This window comes from Hevea brasiliensis, chromosome 8 (genome assembly GCF_030052815.1).
Source record: "Hevea brasiliensis isolate MT/VB/25A 57/8 chromosome 8, ASM3005281v1, whole genome shotgun sequence".
Taxonomy (NCBI): Eukaryota; Viridiplantae; Streptophyta; class Magnoliopsida; order Malpighiales; family Euphorbiaceae; genus Hevea; species Hevea brasiliensis.
The window spans coordinates 8,606,662-8,614,737 of NC_079500.1; the positions used below are offsets into that span (position 1 = coordinate 8,606,662).

The 8,076-nt window shown below is 28.9% G+C and overlaps 1 pseudogene; it reads right to left on the reverse strand.

The window, feature by feature from the left end:
• Positions 1-5,877: 5,877 nt before the first annotated feature.
• The window catches only part of LOC131182015 (mitogen-activated protein kinase kinase kinase 1-like), a 5,084-nt pseudogene continuing 2,885 nt past the window's right edge, over positions 5,878-8,076 (reverse strand).

Consider the following 8,076-nt stretch of genomic DNA (forward strand, 5'->3'; position numbering starts at 1 on the left):
ATGTGTGGCTTTAATTTCGATTTCGTAGTTAATAATGGAGCCCAAATCATATTTTAGTTTGATTCTTTAATATTTTAATTTTAATTTATTCTTTTTTTTAGACATAAATTCTTGTTCAATTTGATTAGATTTCAATTCAGATTTCAATTATAGAAATAATTTTATGCAATTATTATTATGATATTTATACATTATTATTTAAGTTTTAAATTCTAAAGTTAGTTGTTAATATATAACATATCATATAATATATTTTTTTAATTATCTTCAATTATATAAATTTTAACTATTGTGGGTATATATATATATATATATAAATTTAAGCAATTAATTGTAAACACATTTAGAAAGGAAATGTTATACTAAAATTCTACATGTTAATATATCATATTTAAAATAAAAACATATTGAGACTTTATAAATTAAAATTAATTATATAAGAAATTACTGTAAAAAAATAATGTATAATTTTTAACAACCTCAATTAATTAAATTAAAAAGCTAAATAGAAAAATTAAAATAAACATATACGAATGTTATTTATTACATATATCCAGTTGAATTTTATTTTATTTTTTAATTTATTTTCATAAATAAATGAGAAAATAATGGCACTAAATGTAGGATTTTTACTTTCCCATAAGTAAATTATAACTAAAATTAAATTTAAATATTTATAATTTTAAACCTTTTGTAAATATATAAATTTAATAATGTATGTTTATTAGTCAAATTGTATATTTACTTAGTATTTATAATATTTATTGTTATTATATTCATAATTTTTTAAATTTTAATATTTTTTGATTTTGCATAAACTTCTACTTTTAGTAGTCTACCTTAGGTTTTATTATAATTTAAATAGATAAATAATTAAATAATAGTAATTTTATAATTATATTAGAGATATTTTTATTTATTAAAAATTTACCTTTTATATATAAGTTATTTTAAATGAAACAAACCAAACTTAAATAAAATAATTGAAAAAAAAATTAAATTTAATTCAAACTTTCTAAGTTATTTTGATTTTGATTGCAATTAAAAAAATAACTGAAATTCAATTTAATTGAAATTCAATTTAATTTAATTTTTTTTTAATCTGAAATAAATCAAATCTTATTCATTCATCTACAAAATTCAAAGTCGTGAACAACGACAATCATTGAAATCAGAAGCACGCAAATTGCATAAAAAAAAATAAATCCTAAAAATAATTCCTTAATATTTTTGTAAAAAATTTCAGATCATAATATATGAAAATAGAGGATAAAAATAGGACAAATCGAAACGAATTAAAGATCTAATAAAATATAATTATAATTTAATAGATTCAATATATTTATAATTTTAAATTATTAAAAAAAGTTAAAGGGAATAAGAAATATAAATATATATATATATATAATATTAATTATTTATATTAAAATTTTATAATGTATATAAAAGATATTAAAAAATTATATATATAATTGATTTTAATTTTGATTCTTTGAATAGAAGGGTGTTTGTAGAAGCATGTCAAAATCTTTCAGACCAAAATCGAGCTTGAGCCCAGAACTTTGGTCTTTAATATATATTTTTCTTAACAAGCATGTCAAATCGTGCTCATGTCCACCTTAATTTAACTGCATTTTACGTTTATATTATGATTAGAATTTTGCACTCGCATGGGCGTAATTATTATTAATATATTATTTAATTAAATAAAAATATAATTATATAATTCTTTTGAATATATTTATATTTAACTTATTTAAAATATTTTAAGAACAACTTAATAAATTTGCAAATAGATATAAAAAATAAATGTAAATTAAAAATAAATAATAAGATTATATATAATTAAATTCTGATCAAGATTACCGTAGTGATATTTGTTTATATTGTTTTTCATATTCTTTTAATGTCTTAATTACTAAAATATCATTTGACAAGTTTGATAAAAAAAATCTTGATTAGACATTATATTCTCTATTGCATTAGACGAAAGACTAATTTAATTTTTAATTTGTAATTTTAATTTATATAATTTATAAATATGATTTTTAATTTTTTAATATTAATTAAATTATAACCATTGCTATAATTTTTTTATTAAAAAAAAATTAAATACACGATTATGTGGACAATAAAAAGGTGGCTTTTGTTTATATAATTTATAACTATGAATCTTAGTTTTCCTAACATTAATTATTTATAACTATTATAGTTTTATTATTATTATTATTATTATTATTATTATTATTATTATTATTATTAGTTTCCTGTTATTAATTAAATTATAACTATTATCATAAGTTTTTTTATTATTAAATGTCTTATAAGTAGATTTATTGTAACACCCTTCTTGTAACAATTAGGTACATTCTCTTTGTTGGGTGACCGGTGTCGATGCAGGCCAGTTAGAACAACTGAAAAATATTTAGACTAAAGTGAGAGCCATAATTAACTCAAATATTAACAAAACAAAATGTTAGAAAAATTTTAGAAATAAATACAACCAAGTTAAATGGTAGGTGCCCGACAATGAGTAATCGTGGGAAGTTTGGTCTTGTGACTAGAAGCCCTAAACCTAAGGGGAACTCTGTGAAATAATTTCTGGGATGCCAGAGAAGAGTTACGACACCCTAAGTAGCATTAGAATACCAAGAAAATGTTAGGATAATTTTTAAGATTAGTATAGACAGTTTTGGCTTCTTAAGCCAAACGGATGGCATTTTGGTCATTTCATCTTCAAAGATGATTTTTGATCAACTTATCCAATTAAGTAAATAAAATATAATACATAAAATATGAATAAATATTGCTTAAAAATTAAATTAAAAATGAGTGAAGAAAAAGAGATTGTAAATGGAAAAAAAATTTGAAATGGAAAATGGAGTTATGACATCACCTAGATGATGTCATAAATGTAAAATAAAAATTGTCCACCAATTGGACTTCAAAAAATACACTTAAGAAGACTTAAAGAGGGATAAGAAAAGGAAAAAAAAAAGTCATCTTCCACCTTGGGCAGCTGAACAATATAGAGAGAGAGAGAGAGAGAGAGAGAGAGAGAGGAAAGAAAACCTCCATGGAAGCTTTGATCAAGCTTGAGTTCACCCACTAAATCACCCCAAAACCCTAGCTTCCCTTCACAAAAATTTATCCTTACACCTAAAACAAGTCTTGGGCAGCAAAAAGAAAGAGAAAAAGAGGAGTTCTCAAGCTTTTGGAATTAGCTAAATCAAGGTTAGTGCCAATTAATCTTAATTACTTTGTATATACATCATGGAGAACATGAATTGAGTGTGAAATTAAGCTAATTTAAATAAATTTTGCATGGTTGAATGTCACCAAATTTCGGCAGCCTTAGGGTACATTAGGGTTTTTTTTTTTTTTTAATTTGAATGAATTATAGTTGTACATGGCTGCCATTGAACATGAACATGATGCCTTAACTCATAGATTGCATGTATATGAAGTTAGGGTTTGAGGGAAAACTTGGGATTTTGTTCATGTGTTGGTGAATGGAAGTTCTAATGGTCAATTAGTAACCATTTGGCTGAGTATAATGAGGAATTGAAGAGAATGGTAGCTTGGGATTTGAGGTTGGGTGTCTTGCCTTGAGTGCCACTGCAGTCTGGATGTGAGTCGGTATGTTTGAGTAGCTATAACCTTAGTTGTGTAGGTTAAATTAGTGCAAGGTTAACTAGACATGAAATTATACACATAATGGCACAACTTTGATGAAGGAACTCTGTTTAGAAACTAAACTTAGGATGCTCTAAAAATTGACCAAATCGGGTAGCACTAATGCACTTTGGGCAAAATGACCAAATGAACAGTATTCATTCATTTGGTCATAACTCAATGTAGAAAGGTTCAATTGACCTAAAATTTATATCAATGGAAAGCTGAGGCAATTTAGAACAACTTTTATGTAGAATACAAACTCAAATTCTGGACTTAACTAAATGAAATTGCTAGCCAAAATTGGACTACCAAATCGTGAGAACCAAAATTGCCCGAAGTGCAGGTAAAGGCAATCCAACCAGTTATGGTGCAATAGCCATAACTTAAGTTAGAAAACTCCAAATGGGGTGATTCAAAAAGTAAAATGTAACTAAACACAATAAAGAACAACTTTGATTAAGAATACATGGCCAAATTCTCCTGTAGAATGGCCTAATGGATGATGAACTCTAATACCCAAAAAGCGAAATTTTGATTTATTCTCCATTGGTTAGAAGTATGGATTGGCAACTAATGCCAACACTTTTGAGAACAAAATATGATAAATTTATGTGATTAGGACTCATGTAGCTATTATGCATCGGAAAGTCAATAATTTGACCTAAATAGTAAAATGAATAGTAACCTTACATGTAAAACATGAAAATTCAATCAATAACTTTATCTTGTACTCTAGTACACCTAGTAAGATTAGTTTGGATAGGTTGGCATGCCAATAGGGTTCGATTAGCGATCTTGCATATAACATTATACCATTTTGTGATTTTATGGCTTTTAGCCATTCGATATCGATGTGATACTTGGCCTTGTGCCCAATGTTTGTCTGACTTATTATTTGTTTTGTTGTACAGGAGACACATTATGACCTATGGTGTAGCGGCCAGTACTTAGTACCAGTGCGGTTACCCATTTATCGATCGATATAGGTTACTTGGGCAATCAAAAATGGAAGTTGATAAATTTAATGAAATAATGGATATAACAAGTATCAAATAAATAATACTACAAATAATTACCAATAATTTGTTTGTATGAGAAATTAACCCATACACTGCATATTTATTTTCTTTTAGTTCTTTTTATTTTATTATTGGCACTACTAAGCATCATTGTTTAGCGCGTTGCTTTTTGTCATGCGTAGGTTGGAGAGAGGCGAGAGAGCCGTAGACCACAGGTGGGTGAGTAGTCACGATTCTACATAGTGTCAGTGTCACCTCACGGACTTGATGCATTGGTAGGACACTAGGTCCCATTTTGGTATTTTGTACTGTTTGTATTTTGTAATTAAACCTTTATTTTATCATGTATAGTTAAAACTCATGTAATATATTTTGGTACTAATACAAATATTTGTAATTTGTGTTTATAAATGAAAATTTAGTATTTATTTTTGATTTGTACATAATTAACATATGAAATGAATGAATGTCAAATAGAATAAGTTTTTAGAAAAATTAAGATTATATAGAAATAATTTATTTTTAGAATGATGGGAAATATATTAGAAGTGTTTTTCACAGGTTCCGAAAAACTGTTTTATCCATTTTTAGCCGGTACTCTGCCAGATTTTCTATAAAATTTTCGGAACCTCAAATGAATTTATAATTTCAATGAATGACTTAAATGAGTCAAATTTCATAAATTGCATTTCATCACCATAAAGAAATACATTAAGGAAGGTTAAAAATAATTTAGATAAAATATGGTGTTCAAATTGACTGTGTGACATATCTTACTCGGCTACCTGTAGGCCGGTAAGGTGTCACAATTATCATCTAATTATATTTTAAAATTATTAGGAGAATAAAGGTAAAATGAAAAAATATGAAAAAAAATTAATGGAGTGTCATTTATCACTTTTTGGTAAAATTTATTTTGAGACTAGCTTTATTATATTATATTATTATATATGCATAGATAGATTAGTTATACAAATTAAATAAGCAAACTTAAAAAAATAAACAAAAACATTCTTCAATAACATGATTTGTTTAGTAAATTATGCATGTTGCTCCCTTTGGATTTATGATCCAGTACAAAATATGCAAGTTTGCAAAAGTTTGATAACAAGAGCTGATTTAGAAGAGTCTGTCTCCATAGTTGAGTCTCAATTGAACAAATGAAACAGAAAAAAAGAACTGACCTAGAAATCCAGGATTTCTATATTAATAAAAGAACTTGGAAAAAAAAAAATTCCTCACAGCTGATCACGTTTCAGCTGCCACAATTTAAGCTGAAATTAATACAAATTTGTCAAGAACGAGAGTCGCTGCAGCCTGCAAGCATTCACCTATTTATTTACAAATGGATGTTCTAAAAGCTCAGCAGCAGTGGGACGATCCTTTGGATTAACTTGTAGGCATTGCTGGATAAAGTCTCGCGAATCATCTGACAGAGAATCAGGAAGAGAAGGTCGGTGGCCTTTTCCAATCCGATAAATTAATTGACCTTTTTCCAAACCCAAATCAGAGTATGGAGGTTTTCCGGTTAACATCTCCAATACAGTGCACCCAACGCTCCATATATCAGCTTGAAACCCATACCCTCCTGCTATCTTGCTATTAAAAAACTCAGGAGCCATCAGCATGCAGTCCTTTACAGGACTTAATGATTGCATTGAAGTTGGTTACTTTTGCTAATCCAAAATCTGCAATTTTCACACATCCATTTCATCCACCAATACATTGGCACATTTGATGTCCCTGTAAACAACATTTCGCTCATGGAGATAATTCAAGCCTTTCAATATCTGTTTCGTGTACACAGACACATGGGAATCCTGCAGCGGAAATTCTTTATAAACCTTTTCAAGGGGCCCTTACTTACAAGCTCGAGGAAAACATAGAGCTTCGATTCATCCTTACTTGTGCCAAAGTATTTAACTATATTTGGATGGGTGAGCTGACATAATAAATCAACCTCTTTCTCAAGTAGGTCAATAATCCCTCCATCTGGCAATAGAAGTTCCCTCACAGAAAGAAGAATCCATCAGCCGCAAATCCTTCATGGGCTGAGTCCAAATGACCCGCTCTGAGTCGCACACCCTCCGCCAATTTGTAATTTTGCGACCCTGTCTTCTTACCTGCCAAGTAAAATTGCTTCTATGAGTTGGTTTTAGAAAATTCACAGCATGTATGCATTTTACTAGGAAAGTGAACTAGTAATTATGGTTCCAAGGCCAATGAGCTTTAGCTTAATAGTTTTAGAGTAATCTCCACAATTGTAAGTCTAAGTTCAATCACCGATTGAATTCAAATAAACTAAAAGGAAAAATCATGCTTCAAATTATGGACTTCTATTCCGCATACCTTTTGGAACCGATGCATCAAGGTATCACTTTTATTGCGATCATTGTTCAAAAATTTTCTCTTGTTGAGTTGTGAAGTCCCACTAATTGTGCATCCGCATGAAGTGACTCATTAAAGTCTTTAAGACCCCGTCCGTTAAAGAGAACAACTGGTCGATTGATGTACCAAAACATTATCAAATCCTTTTCTGAAAAATAATAGCTGATTAGAAATAGATTTGACAAAGCGATGTTGAATTAGACGATCAACGCATAAGACTCCCTGCTACGTTTGCTATTCACGTGGCTTAGTTCTGTGCTCCATTGGCGCTAATTCAGCTTCAGCGGAATTCTAGAACTTCAGAGTCAATGAGCTCAGCATCTATGACCTTGTTGCACCAACTATATAAGTAAGGATCTACCTCTTTTACATCTTCTGGTGAAATTTTTCCTTCTTCCAGCCAGTTGCAAAAGAAACAAATGGGCGAAGGCAACACCACTATTACTTCGTACATCAAAGCTAATGCAACCAACTTCCCAACAAATTCCAAGCAATCAGAAGTGGAAGGGTTCGAGCTCGAACCTGTGTATTTTAAATAAAAAATAAATAAATACTACGTTACACATACGCTATTCTTGATGTCATGAACCAGGATACTAATATATATACATAGTGATCATAGCTCAAACCAACTTTTGAAATCAAATTGCTTGCAAGTTCCAGATTTAATGTTTGAATCATAATCCAAAATTATATAACAAAGCATTACAACAGATTAGTGAATTGATTATGTCAAGATTGAGGAAGGTAAAGAAACAAGCAGTAACAAATAAATGTCAGTTAAGTAATCAAAAGGCAGTGCAAGCGTACCATGAATTAGGATAAAACCTATTAGGAGATCATTTGAGCACGCGCTAGGAAAAGGGGTTTTGTGGATTGAATGGCTCCACACCAACGCATAACCAATGCTGCAATGCTCCAGGATCTGTAACTTGCTGACTTTTGGGTACCATACAGATTCTTGCTCAGATTTTAGACCAAACAATGAGCA